This window comes from Stegodyphus dumicola, chromosome 3 (assembly GCF_044657685.1).
Source record: "Stegodyphus dumicola isolate Sdum_Otavi_A_Nest chromosome 3, ASM4465768v1".
NCBI classification, from domain to species: domain Eukaryota; kingdom Metazoa; phylum Arthropoda; class Arachnida; order Araneae; family Eresidae; genus Stegodyphus; species Stegodyphus dumicola.
Window position 1 is genome coordinate 204,378,041 of NC_140770.1, and position 27,353 is coordinate 204,405,393.

General features: G+C 32.1%; 1 protein-coding gene across 2 annotated transcripts in view; it reads right to left on the reverse strand.

Moving 5' to 3' along the window:
- The window catches only part of LOC118187556 (uncharacterized), a 61,862-nt gene that overhangs the window by 14,484 nt on the left and 20,025 nt on the right, over positions 1-27,353 (reverse strand). The window contains exons 1-2 of one of the 2 annotated variants that reach the window (XM_035357797.2): positions 8,404-8,523; positions 2,393-2,597 (exon numbers count right to left, since the gene is read on the reverse strand). The gene's annotated coding sequence lies outside the window, so the exon portion shown is untranslated. Of the gene's footprint in view, positions 1-2,392; positions 2,598-8,403; positions 8,524-27,353 lie in introns of those variants that run through there. The other variant, XM_085812390.1, reaches the window with a different exon arrangement.

Here is a 27,353-nt window from a genome sequence, read left to right on the forward strand (position 1 = left end):
ATGTTTCTGTTAAAATATCTGTTTCTGTTAAAAGAAAGTGAAACGTTTGAAAATTTCAAATCTTCATAATGGATGTATTTTTGGATTTTAAAATTTTAAAGGCCCACAAAAAAAAAAAAAAAAAAAAAAAAAAAAATTACGAAAATCGGTTTTTAAACTGAAATGACGAGAAACATGTTTATAAACTTAAAAAAAAAAAAAAAAAAAAATGGAAGAAATTAAAAACGACAGGATAGATTTCATTGTAAATAATATAATTATTACAAAGATATTAGTACAGAAGCGATAAGAATCATTTGACGCAGTGACATTCCAAGATATTTCTCCCGCCTTCCTAGTGTGCCTTCGAGGTGTAGTGGTTTTGCACGCTGGACCGGTATTCCAGAGGTCCGCGGTTCGATTCCCGGCGAACGCTCTGCACATATTTCATCTTTTCTGCTTACAAAAAATACCTAATGTCTCTACAACATCATGACCTTGAAAGAAATGCGTCTGCTACAATGCGATGCTCGGAACCGATTTTTTCAAAGGTCTAGTTTTATAACCTGTGAAAATTTCCAAAACTTTATATTCGATGCATTTTTATTCGATGTCGAAATTTTAAAATCATCCATGTCATGTAGTTTAAAAAGTAGAGATTTTTGAAAATTCGTCAAAAATTCAGAAATTAAATTACAAATTTCATTTAAAAGATTTATTTCTGCTCTGTTCGATGGCACAAACAATAAAATTCCGATTCTTTTAGTTTGTTTGGTAAAAGAAGATAAGTGTGAAAAATTCTTTAACCATTTGATTAAAAAAAAAATCTAAATCGAATTTTGAAAAAAATCCCTTCACAGCATTGCATTTTCATGGACAAACAGTGCGAGGCAAAAATTTGAACTTAAAAGCTTAACAAGAAGTAGGTGAAGAAGATGATGCTACTTCCCCCTATATATATATATATATTAAGTGTCTGTCGCCGATAGTTTATTGTTTGCTTACGTAACTGTACTAGCCAATGGGGTGAAGTTGCCACGGCACAGGGTTGCCGTTTCAATTAAGACGTAGACAATTTCCTCTAAACTTTGCCTTTGCTATGACCATCAATAAGTCTCGGCGAAACGTTTAAGCGTGTTGGCATTTTTTTTTACCTAAGCCTGCATTTGGACACGGTCAACTTTATGTTGCCTGTTCAAGAGTTCGTGAAAGAACGAACATAAAATTAAAAATATTGGATGGTCCTCTGCAAGACAAGCTTAAAAATGACGGAAAGATCTACACAAGAAATGTTGTGTACAAAGAGAATCTTTGACATGTGAATTAACATTTCATTATTTAAATCACCTTTATTGATTGAGCTAGCGGTGGGCTCTTAAGAAATGCACGCCAGTGGTTTCCTTCATTATACTCTATTTTAAGCAATTAAGCAAGTAGAATAGGGAAACCCCGTGGGGCAGTAAGCAAAGAAGCATCCTCGCCTCCTGCCCTGGGTAATTCAGTTAAAATTATCAGAGACATTTGCACAAATCATTTTAATTACAATTTATAATATCTAGAACAGCGGTCATTTCGTATGACCGCAGGACTTTCTAGTAAATAAATGAATAGGAATAAAAATAAAAAATACAGAAACAAAACAAACAACAACAGCTCTTCGCACCTAAACCATAAATTTAAGTTCAAGAGCAATATCACAAAATAATTTTAAAATAAGCATATATGTAGAATTTTCGATACACAGTCTCGCGCGTTGGAGATGAAAATATCCCCCCCCCGTGCAGTGTTGACATTGCTCGCTTTGAAATCGTTGAGCTTGTTAATCAAAAATTCGTTAAAGTTTTAAAAAATATGAAACAGGTAGTAAAACAGTATTCGAAATTCCAAATATGGGCTTCCAGATGTTCATATTTGAGTAGAGAACTACGTTATTCAAAATTTGATGTCTCTACATACTACTGTTTTTTCACAATGCGGGAAGCATACACACTTCATTATGCAGATTCTTCATTATTTAATTCTTTAAATATATTGCAGGGCTCTAATATTTAGTGGCGACAGTTTGAAAAGTGAAATGCCGTTTATACAGAAGCAACGCAAAATGCCATAACGAAATTAATAGCCCTTCTGGGCTAATAACTCATCACCACGGTTTAGTATCAAATATAAGGCAGTATGAAATAGTAGATAGTTTTCAACTACCTTTCTTTGTTGCTTTTATTTATCAATTTATCTTTTAATATACGGAACTCTGATACATTTTGACCTCCCTCCTTTTTATTTAATTATTACTAAGACGGGGAAATAATGCTAATAAAAACAGTTAAATACTGAATGATTTAAACATGATAAACACATTAAAACTACCTCCCTATCGTGGAGGACGTTCAAAGGGAAACTGACCAGTATTTACCTTATACATGTGGAAAACCAAGTTCCGCTGAATACCGATAATTAATTTGCAAGTTTGAAGTTTTATTCTGGCTACTATAAGGTCAGTGCTTTGACGAGCGCTTGAAGTGATTGAATGCTTGAGTTGGACAGGATTGCAGCGTGAAAAGAGCTACCTTCTTACTTGGGAGGCGCTAAAACATCTCATTGGTTGTGAGATTCCAGTGCTGAAAAAAAAAACACGATTTAAACAAATAAACAATTAAAAAAATAATAATACATAATTTTCCAATGTTCTTCAGAGCTATTTACAGTTATATACATATTTACAAGTGCATATCACTATAAATAGTTCAACAGTAAATTGCGAAATTCATGGGTCCTTGATGACGTGTAAGGTCCCAAGTCCTCTTGAAGCTGCTGCTCGATTTTGAGGAAAATCAGAGCTTTATGTCTAGATATTTACAAATATATTCAAATAAAATAAATTCCAGCACTTGACAAAACTAGGCGGGAAAATTTGGATTTCCACTAATCATGAAGACTGCAAATGGCCAGAGATGACGATCATCTGTTAGCACTTCATAGTGGAAGCGATTAAAATAGTTCAAAAATTCACAATTTCGTGCATTCTTGAAATTTTTTCATTCAATTTTTGAAGGTACCTTGCATGGAGGAACTTGCTTTGCCCCATTTGTAATTTATTTATTTCAGAGTCTCTAGCGGTTGCCCAGGCAGGAGATGCATACTTTATTATTGATCTAATAGCTGGTAAGTAATTTTTTTTTCCCAATGGCGGGCACTTGCCTATAACGGCATTGATAAATAAATTAAGCTCTGTTTTCTTAGATCAAGTTTACGTCCGAATAATAGGGAAAAGATATTTCATGATTATGAGTGTCTTTGATCTTACATGATCAGTATGATGTGAACATATAAGTCGATCATTAATAATAACTCCCAGATATTTCGCATGTGAAACAACAAGAGCAAGTTTGTTGAAGAGAAGAAGGTTTCTTTTGAGCGCAGCGTTTCTTTTCCTTTTCCGTGCAATTGATAGTAGAAGGAGGGAAACCATAAAACGCCTTGCATTTATATCTCTCGCCGGCCAGGAATAAACCAGTGGTAGCTTTATGTAGCATTGGACACTTGTGAGTTAAATACAAGATGTCAGCCCTAAAAATTATTTGCTTGTAAAATTTATATTTCTTATAATACAAAAAAAGGTCTTAAATAATTTATATATACTGAACAGACGTACTATAGTTATCATGAAGTGCATAATCAAAGCACTTTCGATTTTAGATATAGTGTACTGATTTGGAAGATGTACAGAATTTTAAAATTTCCCATTCAATTTTAAAATTAAGGGGTGTATAGTCCCCCTTAAGGAATTAGAATATATACGTGAAAAAATATTCTTTGGAATATCAAAGAATGTGAAATTATGAAAGTATATATTCAACTCAAAGTTGACTTTAAACTCGTTACCCTATAATTTTGTTTACGAAAATATTAGCAACCATATCGTGTAGACCAGTGAAAGAAGAATTTTTTAACTAAAATTAATTTAATTCACAGCTTCATTCTATGTAAGAGCTAAAGCAGAAACGAGCCCTTTTTCTATTTGTTTTTTTCCTAATAAAATTTAGAAAAAAAATACTAAAAATCTTTCCTCCATCTTTACATATAGCTTTATTTGATTCGTTCGGATGGCAGCAGAATCTTCCTGATTGCAAAAATACTTTCCCCTTGAGACATTCACAGGTCCTTTCATCATGTTCACCCTCTTATTCGCACGATCATACTGTAAAATATTTCTTCCTTGCGTACCTCGATCCTTCGTGATGTAATTGGAAGCACGTCCGGCTGGCAACAGAAGGACCGGCGAAGATCGAATCCAGGCGAGACATGCGAGTTTTACATCTTTTCTGATTCCGAAAAACTCTAACACTGAAATTATCAGAACAAAATTAAATCCAGGTAGACAGACTAAAATTTTAATCTTTGGAAATTAAGTAGTTTAAATAAAATAAATATTTAGCCCAGAATTTTTGTGCTATATTTATTTTTCTGGGGTGAAATACAAACAGCTCTTTAATACAATCTATAACAGTGGTTTCAAACCTTCAAACAGCAAATATATTTTAATTATATGGAAACAAACACGGTGTCGCAAAGAATTCAAGGTTTCAGTAATTTAAAGTGGAAGTTTAAATTATTTTTATTAGTATTATAAACGAACATGAATAACACATCAGGAAATCTGTAAATGGAGCTAATTAATTTACAATGTGATATACATCTTATACAAAGACTTGAAGATACAAATTTTATTAACTTTTATTTGTACTTATCAAAAAATTAATAAACTTTATCAAAAAATAAATAACGAATTTTTGCTGTAAGAATAATGGCTTTGTTTGTAAATGCATTTATATGTGAATAGTTTTCCCTACAGGTGAAAATTAATAAGAAAATAACCTGCTTGAGAGATGAGCATCTGCAATTGGTGATGAAGATAATTTCTAGTAACTTCATTCGAGAACTACAAACTTTATCAGAATCAAAACTTCATCAAATGTCAAGATATAGTAGGATTAAGAAATTTATAATTATTAATGTACAAAGTATGTATTTTTATTTATGTGAACAAGGAAAATTTAATAAATAAGAGAAAGAGATTATGTTGTCATTATCTGTCCTCAAGTTTTGCCCCACTTAAAAAAGTTTCTCTGAAAACATGGAAAGTTTTCATAATTTGTTTACTTCAGTTTGAATTAAAGTAAGCTATTTAACGATTAATTAATGTTAAAACTATTTTAAATAAATAGCAGTCTGAGAATTTAATATTTAATCATTATATTTGAATAACAAAATCTAACCAACAAAAATGTCTTGCGGATACCAAAGTTTAGATTCCAGCCAGAAAATAAATATAAATTTAACTTATTTTCCTTTGCAGTATTATTATATCGTTTATAATGTTTTGATGAATAATAAGTAAGCGAGATTTCAAATTTATTTATATTGTCTTTTATTTGTCAGTAAAATTTTCCTTTCGTTAAAATTTTTTTTCTGACCAGTCAGTTATTCTCAAGACTGTGCATTCAGCCTACATGCAGTTTTGAGTTTGAGGCCACTGATATATAAGATAAATTAATGCAGGTAATAATGTTATGTGGTAAATTAATGCATACTATGAAAACTTTCTATTACTCAAATATGATATTAAAACGTAGGGTTCCCTTTTACCCCACAGGTATGGGAAATTAAAAATGTATTAATTTTAAAATCAGAACATCTTATCACTTTAGTTATATGTCGCCTGATAAAGTAAAGAGGAAAGTTTGCTATAGTTTATGAGTACATTCAAATCCGTCGACCATATATAAAAATAGCCATCAGTGTCTTGCTTTCAGTCACTTTTTTTTAACTGCGCCATAGTATTAAATGCACAGCTGCAACAATTCGCTGTCTCAATTCTTGTAATAGAATTTTAAAATTGCCCTATTCGCTGTAGCTTTGGGTCAATTTTGCGGGAGAACATATCCTAAAGAGTCAGATTTAGAGACCGGCAGACTAAAGGCACAACAATCTGCCACATTGTCTATCCCGCGGTAAAAAAGGAGTTCCATTTGGATAACCTAACTGAACGCAACCAAACACTCAAACGTAATGTTTTTTTACTTCCTTGTACGAAGTAAAAAGGAAGTATTGTAATCGCGATAAGTTTCAGGCAGCATATTTCAAGAAAAATATCCATTTTGACTGCTATCGAATGCAGTTTAACGATGTTTTTACGTGACATCTGTGCGTAAGGACAGAATAAAAGACTCTTTTCCTCAAAAAAAAAAAAATATAAAACTGCTTTAAAATTAATTCTGAAGAGAATTTTTTCGTGGCGTCTGTACGTACGTATGTATCTCACATAACTCAAAAACGAGTAGTCTCAGAACGTTGAAATTTTGTATATAGGATTGCTATAACATGTAGATGTGCACCTCGTATTTTGGTTGCCATAGGCCGCACCAAATGTGTAATATATATCCACTCTGTTACCCGGCTCAGTGATCTCAGGTTCTTTACTTTTACATGTTTGTAAATTGTGCATTTTTTGCTTTAAAAATGAGGGAATGATGTTGTTCTTATCTTCCGGTTAAGGTTTGTATGCCTTTAGGAAATCTGCAAGCAATATTTGCAGAATTATCAACAATTTAAAAGCTGTTTAAGTGTGGTTAAGCCTAATTTTTAAATAACATGGCGTACGTATGTGTTCACATTTGAAACAACAATATAAAAAAATAAAAGTTTTAGTATGTATATTTTGAGTTTTTATGTATTTTTGCCTTGTCGCGAAATAAGGACTGAATTAATTGAATGAGAAATACTGAATCTTCTGTGAAAAAACTGTTTCCTTTTTGTTTTGTTTGCTTAATTTCTTTTATACATCGTTCTAGATTTAGTATAGTATTTGAATAGAACATGTGGCAAAGCTTAGATAATTCTTCAAATGATATAAATTTTATGCATTCTGAGTTATAATATGAATGAAATATTAAGTGAACCTAGCGCCAGAGTGTCATTATGGTAAACAATTATAGTGAATTTTAAAGAGTGCATTTATTCTATTGTGGTTTATTAGCTATCGACGAAGTAGATTTAATTCAATCCAATAAGTTTAAATAAAAAGGCAAGAAAAAATGCGTATAATTTAATATTCTGCACAAGGAAGTCATGTGATGTACACATCAGATTTTTTTCTTTTTAGTGACATAATGTATGACAGACTTTTGTTTTTGAGGAAATTTTGCTGCAAGAAAGCGAAATGCGAAATGTGATCCCCCCCCCCTTATTTTAGCACATTGTATAATCAAACCTTCACCGCATACTAGTTTTGACTGTTTTATCAGCACTGATCTGTACTGATTGATATGAACGTTACTCTCATATGATGCTGTTTGATGATGTCTCATATGATGCAACCATTGCCTGCCTTCTTTCAGTATAACCCCTTAGATTTTTATTACAAAATTCTATTGCAGAAGTGGAGAAATTTTATTTTAATTATACTTTATATATTACGTTTGCCTGTGAAGATTTCAAGCTTACCAGAAGCTGACGGTCAAAGCAATGGAAATCTACAAGCTGGTAGTCCTTTCATTTAAGAAACGAAAGGCAGCCAACTCATTCAGATGCTGCTAAGAGCAGCAACGATAAAACGGGAAAGATAAAAGGGCGATAGCGGAAAGTCACGAGATGAAATCTACAAAATTCAGATAGTGACGCACTGTCATCCGTCAATATTTTTAGTTTGGACGACACTAAAGGGCGATATCGAGATAATTAGATTTTTTTCGAAACAGAAAATATAAAAAATCAACTGCACCTATGGAGCAATGCTAAAATTTCTTATAATCTCCCCCATTTTAAGAACGACTAGGGATAGGCACAAAAGCCTGTCGACAATATCCGGGTAGCCTCGAGTTCACCACATTTGAAGCAAATAGGGAGACCATTTTGTTCACTGAGGCAGGACATTAAAAATAAATTGCTTTCTGGCCGGAATTCTAACGAACAACTAACTAGCTGGCTGTACAAATTACTAAAAGAATACTACAGGGAGTGGTACAGTCTGATATTTCTTTACAAATGGATTTTTATAAGAGCTTTGAGGCACACGCTGACAGTCAGTAACATTAAAGTAATTTTATAATTTGAAATAGAAGCGAAATCAGAGGATTCTTATTCTGTACATGTTGTCATCTTTTGCCACATGTATTTCGAAAGAGAATATTATTCAAATTTCAAAAACTTAAAATAAAAAGAGATGAGGAAAAATAGTGGCTGAAATTTTCCTACAATTTTCAATATTGAATTTTTATTGAATTAAGTATGGGACATACGAATTCTCAAATTCCGCAAGTCTTGCGAAACTTTCGAACTTTTTTAATCACTCGAATTTTCCGAACTGTAACCTAAAAGCAGTTAAACGTTTTAATTCAGAACTTTAGAAAAAGTAAAATTAATTACCAGTAAAAGTGTTCGCCATTGTTGAAACTTCAGCTTACTCGGATCCCTAATATCATCACCAAGTGAATCTGAGTACCGCACTTCTTGTTTCTGAAGATTAAGCGTTTATGAATATCAGCGTTCCATGGCCAGTGCTTATCAGTTTTAACTCCTTTTTTATACCAGTTTTAAGAGATTCTGGGAAAATCAGGATTCAAGAATTATGTATTTTATTTACTAAATTTTATTTGTCATTTCATAATAAAGATAAGTGTATTTGTAAGGATAAATCCTTTTAAGTTTTCACTACATCTTGCTTAGCCATCCTGTATTACGGACAACTTGTCTTTGCACTAATCTGAAGTCTATAATTTGAAGGAACACGGGCGAGGGGTAAAAATAAACTAAAAAATTATCAAACTACGTCTTGCGAGTACAATTAAAACTTATACATTGCTTTTTGTGGGATCTTGGGAACATGAAGTCCTATATAACTACAACACGTAGGAGTAGATTTAATGTCTAGACAATCCGGTTCGAACTACTTTCAGTCTCTAAGCGTAAACGCCGACAAACACATGAAAACGCTCACCCAAACCAGCTCAGCCAACAATAATATCAGTCTGATTATATTAGCTAAGATACAAAAAGAGGCATCGCAGAATCAAAAATAAACCCTTTTAAATTGGCGTAAAAAATTGGTTTTCCAAAATAGCCTTTGGCGGTGACTTATTCTGATTGGTTGAATTTCTTCAATTCCCGGCGGGTTTTGATAATACCTACTAATCAAAATCAGTAAAATAGGATATTTTGCCTACTAATAACAGAAGATGAGTTGGGATGTGTTGGTGATGTGAGGAACTGCTTTCCTCATGAGTTGCCAAATTATCGAACATAAATTACGCATTCACTTCTATTTAAACTCTTTCCCCGTTAATTTGCATTCTGGTGACCCTGATGGAAGAAGTAGAAGTAACACGAAGGATTAACATAAAAATAAACTATATATTCTGAAAAACTATACAGTTTTTCGTTAGATTCAAGTTTTGCACATTTCGAATTTTTTCTATAAGACTGAAATTTTTTCTTGCTTATTATTCTTTCTTATGAAGGATTCGAGAGATTACAGAAGCTTTTAGTGTTTGCATTTGTATTCGATGATTCAGATGACATCTAATTTTGAGCCTGAAATTAATATTTGTTGTATATTTCTTCACATAAAAAGTAATAATATGTTTAGTAGGGATATTAAAGAGATTAAATAAAGGTATGAGACATACAGTTACGCAGTAATTTTTATGTTGGAGAATGAGAATGCTATATCAATGGAGCCAGGAAAAGAATAGAATTTTTACTGAATTATAATCTTAATATCAAAACTAAATTTATTATTCATAACAATCAAAATTTCCCTACAAATAATTTTGAAATAATTAGTAAAATGAGAATTCTATACAGTGATGCAAAACCCTTCTTACTACTTAAGGTTGTGTAATAGGTTATTGTGCACAACAAAGCTTATGTGCAACAATAACAGCAATAGCAAAAGATCATTTTTACCCTACATATGGAGACTTTTGCGCCATATATAAATTGCCATCTCAATAGAATTTTACTTTACACGGAGAACTGCTGAGAACAAAAAGGACCACATCAATTGCTTCAACATTCTAACACATTCCATAAGTTCAAAGTCATTGCCAGAATGAGGTTGTATCTTTTATCTTTTTTGCATTATATTTGAATCAAAGCTGGCGTAAACAGGAGCGACAGATAACAATCCAGATAAAACTAGGCTGAAAGATTCAATATTACGTCATGACACTATCACAGCTGAGTTAACAAAACTGGTTCATTGTAAAAGAGGTAGATATTCTTTGAGTCTTCAAACATTGTATTGTTCTCGGTCTTTGTTGAGGCAATATTTCCCAAGCTAATATAATGGGACGAAATTATAGCAGCAAAATATACAGCTAAACCCTATTAGTACGCCACTGGGAATTCAAAGAAGTTTTCCATATTCCAATTCCAGACTATATTATTGAAACTTTGCTGCAATTAAACAAAATATGGTATGTCATAAAAATAGAAGAAACTTGAAAAGATGAAGTTCCTAATTATCTCTTAAAAAAGAATGAAGAATTTTCATCTATCTGTGTATATGTTAACGGCAAAGTATGAAACGCATTATATACAATGCCTAAGCATTATATAGAATGCCTAGGCATTGTATATAATGCCGGACGATTTTAGGCATTTCTGAAATATGAGAATTATTATATACTTTCCCTAGTCATTATATATAATGCCTAGGCACTCTATAGAATGATTAAATACTCTTTAGGCAAAGTATGAATAAAAGGTTGTGATAAGGCTGTTAAAGACGCTCATTCCTCAAAAATACAAAAAGGACAGTGTGATGATCTTGATACAACATAATAAATTTGTATTTTACATCTGTCCGAGACTAGAAATCAATAAGATCTACCCGACAACGGAAATTAAACTAAAAAACAATCATAAGTTTCATAAACAATGCCCTTTTAAATATCTTTTTGCTTCTTCTGACAGGGCTCACAAAAGTTCAATATGATTACGTGTATTTTGTATTTCGTTGAAATTTCTTTCAACATTCTGTCACGTCGTTCGTGTCCAGTACTCGAATGAGTACGAGAAATAAATCTGCGTCCGTAACGTAATTCTGTATAGTACTGACGCTATCTTGAACAGGATAAATGAATGTGATTTTGTTTTTCATAAACATCACATCCTAGCGATTCAGCACCCAGCAATCCTATGGTTTCTTCTTAGTCATTTTGACCTTTTTACATCATTTTTATTTGCTTGTACGAAGTAAAAAGGAAGTATTGTAATCGCGAAAATTTTCAGGCAGCATATTTCAACGAAAACATCCATTTTGATAACTATCGAATGCAATTTAACGATGTTTTTGCTTGACATCTGTATGTAAGACCAGAATAAAAGACTTTTCCTCTAAAACAATTATAAAACTGCTTTAAAATGAATTTTGATGTACGTACAGACACCACGAAAAACGTACGTAGGTATGTATCTCGCATAACTCAAAAACGAGTAATCTCAGAACGTTGAAATTTTGTATATAGGACTGCTACAGCATGTAAATGTGCACCTCGCATTTTGGTTGCAATCGGCCGCACCAAACGCATATAAATACATTTATATATATATATCCACTCTGTTAACCGGCTCAGTGATCCCAGTTGCTTTACTCTTATATGTTTGTAAACTGTGCATTTTTGCTTTAAAAATGACTGAATTAAATTTTTCTTATCTTCCTATTAAGGCTTTTATGCCTTTAGGAAATCTGCAAACAAATTTGCAGAATTATCAACAATTTAAAAGCTATTTAAGTGTGGTTAAGAATAAATTTTAAATAACATGGCAGAAATGTTTGTTTACATTTGAAACAGCAGATTAGTAGATTTGTTGCCAATCTAGAGAGACTAAGCTTCGCAACAACAAAGATAACGCCTTCATTTATTATTGCGAATTAAACCACGCTTAATCCTTTCTGGAATTTTTTCGAGGAAATAAGTGTTTAAGATTTACTTCGTAATTTTAATATAGATATTTTGAGCCTTTTCGCGAAGTGAGAATTGAATTAATTGAATGAGAAATATTGAATCGTCTGTGAAAAACTGTTTCTTTTTAGTTCTGTTTGCTTAATTTCTTTTATACATCGTTCTAGATTTATTATAGTATTTGAATAGAAGATGTGGCAACGATTAGATAATTCTTCAAATAATATAAATTTTGTGCATTCTGAGTTATAATATGGAAGAATAATTTTTTGTGAAATTTTAAAAATGCCTTCCAATACATTCTGCAAGAGATGGCGCCACGAGAGCTCCAGTCAACTGAAACGTTTTTTATCCCTACTAATAGATGGCGTCACACGAGCGCCTCATTTGTTCAAAGTTTACTTATTCTACGGACGGCGGCACAGGAGCCTCCGTCGCTAGTAATCTCTGAATTCTAGCACAGTATGTTCACAAGTACTTCCATATTATTGGATGCAACTTACTCGATTCTTGACGCATTTAAAAGTCAAGTATAATATATTGGTAAAGGCCGTTAATGGTCGATTGCCTCTAAGTGATAAGACATAGACATAGTTATAATATGAACGAAATGTAACGTTGTTAAATGAACCTAGCACCAGAGTGTCGCTATGGTAAACAATGATAGTTAATTTTAAAGAGTGCATTTATTCTATTGTGGTTTATGCGCTATTGATGAAGTAGATTTAATTCAATCCAATAAGTTTAAATGAAATGCAAGAAAAATGCGTATAATTTAATATTCCGTACAAGGAAGTCCTGTGGTGCACACATCAGATTGTTTAACTTCTGATAACTAGTTTGGTTCTTTGAAAGGAATCGGAAATGCATTTCACACTTTGTCGGTTTGTCATTCGGCATTCTATAGAATGTCCAGGAAATGGTAGAAATATGAATCGTTTCATACACCGCCGGCTAGCTTTAGACATTATATACAATGCCTAATCATTCTATAGATTGCCGGATTTCAAACTTTGCCGGTACCTGGAGTCGGTTGTTTCAAACTTTGCCGACACCTGGATATATATGTTCATCGCATTGTAGGAAAATGGCAGCATATAGAGTCACGAAATTTTGAACACACGTAGTCTTTTACCTTCTCGAAATTTGGCCGAATATTGAATTTTAAATTAATTTTTTATTTATTTAATATTTTGGTGAGAATTTAACTCAGCGAAATAAAAGATTTGTGGTGTCACTCGGCAAAGCATAAGATATCTAATTCAAATTTAATCCCCAAACTCAGATATATATAAAAAAGTGTATTGCCTCTCGACAGAATACAATACATTTGTGTTTCGAATTCAGTCAACAAACTCAGTGATTTAAAAGGAATGCGTTGCCACTGCCCAAATTAAAATATTTTTAGTTTCCACGTGGCACCTCGTTGTCGTTCAGCAAAGCGTGAGATAATATTTAACTTTTATCTCAAATTTATTTCGTGATGAATTTACAAACTAAGAGACTTGAAAGCACTAAACACAGGTTCATTTCAGTTATTATTATTACCAGCGGGACCCGTGAAATTAGCCGTGTTCATGAAAATCATCATACATATATATCTTTTTTACTTCCTTGTACAAAATGAAGGGAGTACTGTAATGGCGAAAAATTTCAGCTATTTGAACTGAAGTATCCATTTTGACTTTTTCCGAATCTATTTGAACGATCTCTTTGCGTGACATCTGTACGTAAGGACAGAATTGACTCCTTTTTCCAAAAGGGATTGTATAATGGATTTTTTCCCGACATCGTATTTCGTGACATTTTACGTATGTATATCGTATAACTCAAAAAGCGACTAACCGTAGAACCTTGAAATTATGTACAGGGAGCTGCTGTAGCATCTAGCTCTACACCTCCGGTTTTTATTTTGCAGTCCCCGGCTGTACCGAAAGTATATATATAGTCAATAGGCAGGGTAAGGATATATACTTTCGGGATATATCCTTACCCGGCCTATTGACCATATATTTTTATTTTCGAAATCGTTGGTCAATAGACATATGCTTCCAGTTGCAGAAGTGTTTTAAATGACGAAAATATTCAGGTTTTAGAAATGTCAAATTTAAAAAAAAAAAAAAAAAAAAAAAAAAAAATGTATAAATAACTAAATCAAACTATTCGCACAAAGGGCAAGTATATATACAATACCTTTTAAATGGCAGACAAGTCCTCATATAAAACTTTATTTTTATTTTGGAGAAGAAAAGAACAGTTTATAAAAACCATAACATTGCGTGACAGAAGGAGTACAAAATTTGTCTTATTAGAAGAAGGGCAAAGCAACCCGCCTCCTACTTTAAAAGGTTTGGGGCATGAAAATCTGCATATTTCTTATACAATCAGAAGAATGATAAAAGGAAGAATATATTACTGAGTTAAAATGGTGAAGTTACTTTGTTTCTAGATAGAGTGTAGTTACTAAAAACTGTAGCGTGAAGACTAGAAAATAAATAATTTGATTCTCACATCTACTAATATATAAATATATGCGTTACTTGCATTAGATAAGATCCGATTTTCATTAATTTTGGAATGATGGACTTCAGAAGGATTAATTATGAATGTTATTATTTTAAGGATAGGAATAGCTAATAATCAATTGAAAAGGCATTTTATTAAAAATAAATGTTTCACTTTTACCTTGCATATGCTCACACGTACAAATTCATGTGTATATAGAAGTGTTCGTTTGTGCATTAGCACTGAAGGCGTAATGAGTCCTCAGGCGCAGGCCAAAGTGTCCTCAGGCGCAGTTTTCATTAAAGAATCATAAGTCAAGAAAATTAACTACAAAATCTTTATTTAATAAAATAGGAGAATTTTGCTTAACTTAAGCATAACAAAAAGTAATAATCTTCACAGACATTAAAACACTGAATTATCGAAAAGGAGATAACTTACATACAAATATAAGTCATATATCTTCAAGCATACCTATTTAGGCAATAAGAAAAAAACAGGAACATACTTTGGCACGGTACCTAAGGTGAAAGTCATATATACTGCATTACACACGAACTTTACTTTCTCTCGCCAATATATATCTTGGCGCACGTTCGTTTCGTATGCCTTTCCAGTTTCATTATGCAAAAGACCTAAATTTATGCTAACAAGGAGACCTGCCATTTTTTCATCCAAATTATTATTATATATCTCTTTTGTATGTTAATTATTGCATGCTTTGGAACACGAAAATGCCATTTTGTTTTATATTGAGCAAATAAGTATTAAATTTAATAGAATTTCATGGATGGGTAATAAAAATATTTTGAATTCATACTGATTACAAAACTTAGTTTTTACGAAACACTGTCAAGAGACTGCAAAACGTATGATGTGTAACAGCTCCTGATATTATAAACTATGGTGGACTTACTCTAGCAACGAGAGCAGGGTGCCTTCTGATGAGTAATCCAAAAACATACAGTAAAGGCCAAGTGATGAACCTTTTAGGATGTATCAGATCCTCTGCTCTGTAAAAACTAAAAATTACATATTATATCCGTGTTTAGCTTGGGCTTTATGATAAATCCATTTTATCCGATAAAGGACTCATTTATGACCCCATCCAACAAAACCACCGACAGATGTAGTATCCAGGTGCCTTTTCATAACTCTGAATGTTTTCAATTATTTTCTGGAAAATCTGATACCCCAAATGCAGAACATTTTAACCTATTTGGGGAAAATATTTCAAGAAAAGTTCAAATTGTAGACTTAATTTAATTTATAGATCACATAAAACTTTGTTATTAGGTCACATAATGTTTTCTTATCAAATTTATAAATTATGCTTTTATACGTTTTTATATATTTCAAATACTGAAAGTATGTAATCTTGTGCTGCTTGCCATACGGAATTTCATGGGCTTGAGTTGACTATACGTTAGACAAGTGAACTTTAGTCAACAACAACATATATTGAAAGTTCATGAATCAAATGATGGGTCATAGTGAAACTCAAGGCAGCGTCCCCGGAACTTTTCATTTACTTTCTCATTGAAACTGCATATATTGTATAAAATTTCTCTCCCTTCGCTTTTGCTGAAATACTTTTTCTGAAAAGTCTGTTCAATAGCCCAGCCTTTCTCTCCTTGAAGTAGGGAATATGTAAAATATAAAAGACATTTAATTAGCAATACACATTTAAATTTCTATTTTAGATTCTGAGACAATCCCTTTCACTTCTGCACTGACGTCACTTTTTCCCTGCAGTAGAATTCTACTGCTGTAGAACTTTGCCTAATAGCTGCTCAGGATTAAAACAAAGCGAAACGAGCTTATAAATAACTCCGACGCCTCACTTTTTCGTCTGCTGCTTCCAGAATAAACTATGTCTCTCTGTTTGGTGTACTTCTTTTTCTAATGTCTAAAATGTAAGCTGCGTACATAAAATTATGGGTGTCTACTGCACCCATAATCATGTGTGAATTAAATATTATGTCTCCAGAACTGCTTTATCCAGTAATAAAATTATATTGAATTCGCCTGGCCTGTTTGCAAGTCCATTATTCCATCTATGCAATAAACCATTACCATTCCATTACAGCTATCCCCTGCAAAGTTATTTCGTCCATGACTAAAAAGTGAGTTCGTTTCATCTTCTCTAGCCAATTAACCAACTCTAAGTTCAATTTACGTACCAACAAAATTATTGCACATATAGGTAATGAAGCATACTTAGAAACAATGATACTATAGAAATATTGATAGCGTACAGAGTGATTCATAACGAAGGGCAAACTTGGCTGTAATGTTGTAGGATAAGTTGATGGCGTAAAGTTCGAAATGTTGATTCATAACGCTAAAGGAAACTGGAGAGCCGAGACAGATTAAATATTAATCTTTATATCAGTAAACATGTTGTGGTCACGAAAAACTTGTCACTCTTCAAAGCGTTTACATTTTTTATAGCTTTTCAATAAAAAGAGAGTAGCAAGCAGCAGTGTATCTAAGATGAAGTGTAGAAAGCAAGTGAGTTGTGTTCAGGATGAAATCTTAATTCAAAATGTATTAGTTTTGCCTATTGGGTAATTAATACTGCTGTAAAATTATTATTGGCTTTTGAATTTTAGTTCCATTTACATTACCCGCGTTATGAGAGAGTCATATGGGATGGATTAGTCTCCCAAGTAGCATACGACGTTGCAAACTTGTCCGAGAGGTTGCAAAGTGGTAGTGATAACTTTTACGAGCTCTTTACAACGTTGTGAAGACGCAAAATATTTGCCGTTGCATCTTGGTAATTTGTCAATGTCGCTGAAACGTCATGATATGACCGCTTTTAGACGTGGTCGTTTTAGCATTTTTTTCACAGTTCATCAGCGTTACTTTTACAATGAAAAGAAGCTAAATCCGCCCTTTCAAAAATCTGAAGTCCGCATAAGATTTATTTTGCAATGTTTCATTATTTTATTTCATCTAAATATATTAATCTAAGGTAGATTCATCTAATGAAATATAAATTTACTAGAAAGCCCGGCGGTCATACGAAATGACCGATGTTCTAGATATTATAAATTGTAATTAAAATTATTTGTGCAAAGGTGTCTGCTAATTCAAACTGAATTTCCCAGGGCAGGTGGCGAGGACTCCCCTTTGCTTACTGCCCCACGGGGTTTCTCCCTTCTACTTGCTTAATTGCTTAAAGTAGAGTGCACTGAAGGAAACCACTGGCGGTACATTTCTTAAGAGCCACTGCTAGCTTAACAAATAAATGTGATTTAAATAATAAAAAAGGAATTCACATATCAAAGATCTCTTTGAACACAACATTTCTTGTGTAGATCTTTCCATCATTTTTAAGCTCGCCTTCTAGAGGACCATCTATTATTTTTAATTTACGTCCGTTCTTTCACGAACTCTTGAACAAGCAACATAAAGTTGACCGTGTCCAAATGCAGTCTCAGGTAAAAAAATGCCAACTCGCTTAAGCGTGTAGCCCTGAGACTTATTGATGGTCATAGCAAAGACAAGTTTTACAGGAAATTGTCTACGTCTCAATTGAAACGGCAACCCTGTGCCGTGGCAACTTCACCCCATTGGCTAGTACAATTACTCAAGCAACCAATAAACTATTGGCGACAAACATACACTTAAGCGGCATATAATAAAGATATTTATTTATTTCATTTTATTTGTTTTTTCATCGTTGCCGGTTTTTGCCGGTTGCATATTTCCGAATTCTATTACATATAGATGTTAAATTTATTTATTAAATGTTAAATGGACGTGCTCTTGTATTTTTAAGTTTTCCGGCTTAGATTTCTCATAATATTCGTCACGCGCTACACTGCACGGGGAATAAAACAATTTATAGTTACGCAAGCAACCAATAAATTATCGGCGACAAACACTTAAGCCGCATATGCATAAGAATATAAATACTTTTGATTTATTAAATTTAATTAGTACTAAAAATACGTGCTAAATTATTGTTTAAAAATTTGTTAAAATAATTGAATACTTCAAATATATTTTTTATAAATATTATAGCAAAATATTTAAAAATGAAACTAATCTATAAAGTAAGTTATCAAGTTATGCATTTTACATATTTAAAAAAAATTCATGTTTCCGAAATCAATGCAAATCACATGTTAACATATTAACATGTTTCACTGCTGAAATATGACTTTATTTATTATTTTTGAAGTAAGGACGAATTTATTTGAATTAATATGCTGATATAATATGAAACATTTTACCGCATGCAATGCAAAAAGTACAAATTTTTGCGAAGATGTGATTGTGCATGAAGATGTATTCACGGATAAAAATGGGGCAATTTTAAGAATTCCGAGAAAACGTCCAATGTTAAAAGACGATGCATATCCATGCATATTTAACGGCTGTCCAATATATATGACGGAAAACTCACCGACAGTCAGGAGAGGGAGAACGGAAAAGTTAATGGAAAAGGAGAAAGAAATATTAACACTTTTCATGGAAAAAGACAAAATTAATGCCTTTGATAAATTACTAATAATTGTTGATATCAAAATTTACGAATTCATTACCTTTAAAAATTCTAATGAACTGTTTGTTATGTTTTTACGTTTTTGTCCATCTCCACAAATTCAAATGCATTAAAAGTTGCTTGGTTTAATCCTAGTATACCGTACACTCGGGATTTGGCGACATTGACATTACAAATGTTTTAGCGAGCCCGATAATTTTTTTTTTTTTTTTTTTTTTTTTTTTGTAAATATAATCTTGTGAATATTGTTCGTAATTCTATTCAGTTGAAATAATTCTAGGCCATTTAAAAAAGATTCTATTAAATTATGAGAAGAATTTCAAAATATATTCGTGGAAAGATGTAATGCAATCGGCTGAAAGGTATACTGCGTTGCTGTTGGGCCGGTATTATTTACTGGGTGCTTATATAAACGAACATCTCGAGGTCAATTTTGTGCGCTTTGGCAAGCTACCAAATTCGAACAACCAACTTCGCTAACTGCGCAATTTCGTTAGACTCCCTTTTATTTTCGTGAAATTTTGCTTCAATTCACCGTCGGAATTAAATACTGGAGAGCTTCAATACAGAAAGCGGACGATGTACAGGAATATAATGATGGCAGTTTATTTTGAATTGAGGAGAAATCATCTTAAGAATGCCGAATTTGTGTTTATTTTGTTTGTGAATATCTGCTCTACAAGACGACACCAAAATATTGAGTTTTGGATACATCGTGTGAAAAATATCACATGCAACGTGCTACAATCGTCCATAGAGTGAAATTGTGTTCTCTTTTGGTGTTTTATGTGTTTCCGTGATTAAAATTATATAGTGGTGTTCTCAATATTCAGTGGTTCCAGCGGTGTAATATTTGGATACACGGATATATGACGGAAAAAATAGTGTTAAGGAAAAATTAGCATTACTCCGAAATATTGTAATCTATAATTATGTGATATTTAATTAATTAATATTAAAAAACACTAAATACTTTTTTATTGATTGCAAACTGCAGTTTTATTACTTTTCTAGAAGAATTATCTATTCTTCCAAACACTGTGTAATTCGCGTTTTTTTTTTTTAATATTGCCGTTATTGTATGTATATTAGCTTATCTCAATAAATGAATGTTGGAAATTAGATTTTATTCTTTATTAAATTTAAGTGTATTCTATTTTCTTCGCTAACTTTTTATGTGCTTGTGATAACACAGGAATTCAGAATATATAGAAACAAAAATCGTGTGCTGTTTAACGAAAAGCTTACTTTAACGTACTTAGCTTACTATCGTATACTACATTATTTAAATTATTTCTGTACAGTATCAAGAGGAAAGTTATTGATTATAAAAAGTGCATGAAATGATCATTGTAATATATCACTGTTTTTAAAATGTAGAAACTAAAAATAAGTAAATACATTTACATATGATCGAAAGAAATGACATTAAGAATTATCAGCATTACTAGTAAATACTGCAATCCATAATTATTGCACTTTTAATCGCTTACTATTTAAAAAACACAAGTATTTTTTTATTAATTGAAAATTTTAGTTCTGTTACCTTCCTTCTGCTATTTATACTTTTAAACCCTGCTAGTTCATGCTTTTTCTTAAATAGCGCTAATGTTGTTTGTTAGGTTATTATTTCATTCTAGATATGAATATGGGAAGTGTTTTTTTTTTTTTTTTTTTTTTTGGTATTTTTTAGCTTAGGTATATTTTTTAGCTTAGGTATATTAGCTTTAGCTATATTTTTGTTGATTTGTATTTGATCACATTTATTAACTACTTTAGTTAAGTCTTTAAGTTTAGTCTTTTATTTGCATACCTTGGGGATATAAAAGTTAATGGTTATATTTCTTACTATGAAACGCGAATAAATTTATACTAGCGTTCAGGTAAAATACTGATTATGTTACCTTACGCTTCCTAATTTATCATGGCAGGGGCAATTTTCATTTTCTCTGAGATTTGACAGAAATAAATGTAACAATGCTGTTATAAATAGAAACGTTCTTTTTTTATACACATATATAGCTTTACTTTTATTTATGCCTACTATTCTTGTTATATATTTATAATAACCACTTTCATAATTATTCTCACTTGCAGACTAAAGGATTAAGGGAAAAAAATGATGAAATCTTAAATGATCGTAACTTATAATTTAAGTTATTAAAAAAATATAGTTTAAAGTACTGAAAATAATTAAGGCTATTATTAGTTATGCATATTTAGTCTAAAGAGAAAAAAACTGTATTATCTTCTGGTTTTTCAGGAAATGATAAAATATCTAAACTTTAGAAAAATACAAGGAATACAAAATTTAAAAAAAAAAAAAAAAAAAAAAACATTAATTATTAAGCTTATTTTTCTGCATAAATCAATATGTAACACAAGGACATCATAACGACGTTTTCACAACTGATGCAAAAAGGTTGAATTCTGCGAACATTTAGGCATTGTTAAGACGTCCTGTTACGATGCTTTCACAACCAAAATATTACGTGAGAAAGACGCAATAACGACGTCTTTTCAACATAAACCTCATCTGCAAAGACGTAATAAAGACGTCTTTGCAGCGATTGCAAAACAGTGGAGCTTCGCGGACATCTGGGCGTCTTAAAAATGACATATTGCAAAGTTTTTGCAACATAACTCGCTACCAGTTTGCAACGTCGTTACGACGTTGCCGTGCTACTTGGACTCGATATCACGTAGTGCAGAAAAAGATTGCTATTTTTAGAATAAAGAGGAGAAGTACCAAATTAAAACTTAGCATGAAGGGGATGTTGCTAATTTAAATAATGATTTACATTTGCATAGTTTTTCATCTTACATATATATGCGTATTGTAACGCTCAGACATATGCCCCCCTCGGATTTCCGGGCGCTTAATGAGAACTATCTTTTTCTCAGCGACAGAATGGACAGTAAGCCTTTGGAAGAAAGGTGCAGCGGAAACTCCCCTAGTGTGGTTTCCGGACATAAGAGACTAAAATTTCTCTTTCCAGGTTTTTAACAAAACGAGGAGAGAGCTTTGTGTAAAAAGCTTTTGATGCTGTAAACGAGTGAAAGCAGACGCATTTTAGCGTCGTTGCCGCGTTAGCAGCCTTTGTATGAATTATGGTTAAAATGATTCAATTACTTTAATATTTATTCAAGAATTTCTTATTAAGTTTTCAAAATAAATCATTTAAAAGACAATCTGTCTTTTTCTTGCACCCGACACGGGTGTTCTGACGTTACAGTATACATAAATAGAATGTCTGGCAAAACTATAAAGGCCGAAATAAGATTGATCATGATGGAATGTGTATGTGGAAATGCCGCATTTATATGGTACTGGGTGCTGCTGAGCTGCAGTTAAAAGCAGAAAAGCGGGTTGCTGGATCGTCATTTCCTGTGCTGATTTCAAGCGATATGCATCCCTACACTAACGCGGAGTTAGCTGGTATGCCTTTTATCTATGGGTCTGCTGGCAAAATCGGAGCAGCTGTTCAAACGTGGTTCAGAGAACAATTCCCATCTTAAAGACGATAAACGATATTAAGAACCATCACGGAAGCTTCATACTACATACTCATCAATGATCGTTATAAAGATGGCCCCCAATACGGGAAAGTGGTTAGTGACTCTTGAGTACTGTACGGAAGCGCCCGGGTTCGAATCCCGGAATAATTTTGCAAATTGTCTGTCCGTTCCATAGGAGGTATCAGTGGCCGCCTGTTACGTGCCTTCATAATAAAATGACCACCTCTTCTAGCCTTAGTGGCGAAAGCCTAAAATGGCTAGTGCCCGCCGTTAAAAAAAGAAAAGAATTACAAGAATCTCACCACAATTTCGAGGTGTACCTTAACATATTATACAATAGCTTAATCACGCGACCGAATCTGACAGATTTCTTCAACAAGTTTATAAACTTCAACGTAGCGAATTACTCAAACAATCTGTTTTATGGAATACGTAAAAGAAGACATCAACTTATACCTGTTCGCATCCTACTTCCACAGTTTTTAGTTCAGTAGTTTTCGTTACATGCGTAATTTTTTGCACCTATTCCTCTTTTTCATTACTCTCGTTCATCTCCACTTCAGAACCTTGTGAATCATAATTGTTTTCTCTGAGATTTTCATGAAAAAAAGTGGCTATTCTTTTCCTTATCCATTTTTTTCGATTCCCTATTACAGCGAGATTAGGATTATCCGTCAATTTCACGATCATCATCGTAATGGATAAGAGAAACACGAATAACAGAAGTTTTAATCTCCCAGTACCAGAAACTTATAAGGCCAATCCATGAAAAAGATACTCATTTAATATAGTAAACTAGTAATAATAAACCAAGACTATAATTGTAAATTGGTCCCAATGTACTTCTGAGCTTGCTCACTGCTATATATAGTAGAAATCTTATCGTTAAACTAAATCCAAAACTTTTAAACCCAAACTGTCCAGAGACGTTGGCCAGTACTAAGCCCAGAAACTGTGGACTCTTTATTGTGGAGGCACGTAATAGGTGGGCCCATGGAGGTAGGAAGTAAGATGGAGTCGTCCTAAACAAGTTTCTCCCGTACCCTGCTCTGAAGCACCGGCGATCCCTACGTGGTGAGCAAAACATTGGGTCACTTACCATTGAGTTCTATGGGATTTGACGCTTTCGGATGTAAATATTTTGTAATTACGTCGTAAATATACATATAAATGTATATATTTTCTATTTCTACAACACTTCAGAGTCCTAAGTATGTGAAAACAACATATTTTTAAACAACATTCCATTCTGAACGGAATTAAATGCTATACTTTTAACAGGACAGTTTTCTCAGAATGGTTTAATTTGAATGAAATATTTTCACAAGTTTTCGTTAATTACATTAGAAAAAAAAATTAAGGTAATTCGATTTTATTCGGTTAAGGTACAAAAATTAAGATCAAAGTTTATTGTATTATTAATATTAAAATTATGCATTATTTCTTTTCTATTTATAGAGATTCTTCCTAAAATACTTTTTTGAATATGACATGATTTTTTGGCTTCTGAGGCATCTTTTAAATCGAAAAATGTAAGTCAATTTATAATTAATGCTCTATTCGGTTCATTTTAAATTAGATAATTATTAGGAATTAGCGAAATACTTTAAATAAGTATTTCGCTAATTCCTAATAATTAAATAGGTATTAAATAGTACTTGACTTTCTCTGAACATTTCTGAAAGGGAATAAAATAAGTTTTTTTTTTTTTTAAGTATTATTTAAAACTTGTAACTGAGTTATTATAAAATGTAAGTGGAATAATTCTTTTAATTATACTTATCAGATTTTTTTTTTTTTTTTTTTTACTCTTCATTTCAACAATACATATTCCAAAACTCTTTATTACGTTCTTAAGTGCGCATCTCATAGCATTTGCTTTACAATACCTTTTAACAGATTGCTTTCCAATGCGAACAATTCTTGCTTAAATAGTTTTATAACGTATTTGTCAACAGGATTTCAATTTATGTTTACAATTCAATATTAAGGTTATTATATATTTAGATAACATTTATAATCATTATAAATTAGATACATTTAATCATTAGATTTCTTCACAGTACTTTCACAGTTGTTTATAAGTGAATAAATTCTTCATTTCAAATACATTTATAAATAATTTAATGAATATTTAAGTATTTTGTCAAAGGCAGATACATGCTTTTTGCAAGCAAACGCATAAATACCCATACATATTTCCTATTTTTCCTTTCCGGCATGTGCAAATCTTTAATTTCTGTGCATTTGCTATATTTTTCGTGTAAAGTAATTTACACTAATTTAGCATAAACCCGAAAGTTTTACATAAAAAATATATATGAATATAATTTGAATGAAAATTATAAGTATTATTTTTAATACCCACTCAAAGGTCAGTTTTTCTTCAAAATTCCTCCACGATGGCATCTCTCTCTTTAGGCAGATAGCCCTTGCATGCGTTACTCTATTTAATAAAAACTTAATCTGACCTATGTGCCTAATTACAAATATTTTAACGTACATAATTTTATATTTATAAAACGTGTAAGCCCAAAGTGATTATTTTTCAGATATATAAAATTAAAACGATGGGTTTAAAATGAGCAGCAGTAAAGCCTCTCCTCTAAAAAATTTTAAAAGGTACATGTTACAATAATATATGGATGTGAAAAAAATTTGTTTTATTTAAAACATTTTGACGTTTGGAAAATAAAATAAAGTATCGAATACTCTATCAAGGGTATCGAAAGACGTATACAATTTTAAATGTACCGTAAGGTATTTTTCATTCTTTAAGCATAACATTTTTCTTAAAATCTATATTTTTGTAGTGCAACAGCTTATAATTTTATAAAACAAATTCATAAACAAAATCGCTGTTGTTAGTTATCGCTGTTGTTAGTGATTTTTGCGTAAATGTCACTAAAGTATACAAATTGCTATTATCCATCACACTATGAATGTTTCTTTCATGCGAAAGTGTCCCTTTTCCGATTTCTATGGAACTGTCGTGTGTCGAAATACTATCAGAATCTTGTCAAGCGAGCTTCTGAATGTAAACAAAGAACACCCCATCTGGTGACCCAAGCTTCAAAGCAGTGCTTCACATTTAGCGCGGGTTGGCCCCTCCTCCCTTTCCTACCTCCATGGGTGGGCCGCATTTGCCTCCTATGAGGGGACAAACAAGTACAACCATGCCTTCTTCGAGATACGAAACCAGGCCCTTTGGTATCGCAGTCGGCTCCTTTAAACACTATACCGACTAGCGGCTTTTACATTTTTGCCCCTATTTATCTAGGTGGCTTTTACATCCCCTAAACCCTACACCGTAGAGACAATATAAATACCATATAATTCTATATTTTATATTATATACTTAAGTGTCCTTAAGAGGTATATCCATGCATACATACATACATATGTACGCACAGACGTCATTAAAATCCATTTTAAATTCATTTTACAATCCGATTTGGGAAAAAAATTCCTTTATTCTGTCCATACGCATGGATATGAATAAAAAAATAAAATCGTTTAAATGGATTCGAGAATAGTCAAAATGAATATTTCTGTTGAAATATGATACTTGAAATGTTTCGCGATTACAATACCTCCTTTACTTCTTAGAATGAAGTAAACATTGAAATCAAATTTTTAAAATAATTGATTTTGTATAGATTCTTTTGTCAGTAATAGTATAGTGCTGTACTATATTATTTTAAAGCAGTAGAAATAGCCTTTCAGAAACAGTAGCCTTTTATTTTAAATCCGGTGACAAAATAATGAGCCTACATATTATGGCTTATTTAAGTTACCGTTTTCCGTCCTTATTTTTATTTTTTGTAGCTAATGGATTTCCTCTGATCGTTGACCTGTCACTGTGTCTGATGGATAACAGAATCTAATAGTTGGGAGAAAGATGGATAATCAAATTTCCACTGTAATTAGGGCTTCCGCAGACCTAAACATCATCATGCTCCAATTATGGAAATAACTCATTGTAACTCGTAAACACACATTTGCAGATAGCAAATGTGAAGATATTAAGAGTTAATGAAATGAGCATAGAACATAGCCAAAAGCATCACCATTAAAATTGACAAGAAAGAATTTCTGGATGAGATGGTAAAGCAGATTAAAAACATGTAGTTAATATACAGATGGTTATGAAAAATAATTATAATTCTCTTAAAGTATTTGTTAAAGATGTCATGGTTTATGATGTTTTTGATTTCTGGCGATCGCAATGCTTATAAAAGTGAGAAAAATTATGATATGGAGGTCAGGGGTTTCTTGAGATTTATATTTTAAAGGTCTCGCAAGTGGAAAAGAACTTGGGAAAACACATATATGATTATTCGGACATTTGTACAAATTTTATTAAAAACTTGAATTATAATAATTTTGCTGGAATTAAACTTTATAATCAAGCAGTGAGAAACTAATAAAAAGTAATTAGTGATAGCAGATGAAAAAGTGCTAAAACATTTTAATTTTGTATATGCCACCTAGATTGTTTGCAAATTCACATTCCAAATACAAGTAAAGTAAATTACTTTCCCTCCTAATCCATAGATGGCGCTGTAATGTTTCTCTTTATTTCACTGCACTTTTATCGCTTTGTGACTGTACTGGATTTAAAGCGCTAAAACAGAGTTACTTGTTTACTGATTAGAAATTAAACTGTTAAATTATACTCTTAAACACATACGATCTAGAGGCTATCACTTTTTTGTTTTTTGTATTTTGAATATATTTAAATTATTTTTTTATGTTTGCATATTTTTAACAAACAAAATTTTTTTAGTGCTTTAAGTAATTAAGTTTTTATTAAACTAGTATTTAAATCAATTGATAGTTAAGCCCTTGGATATTATCCTTGT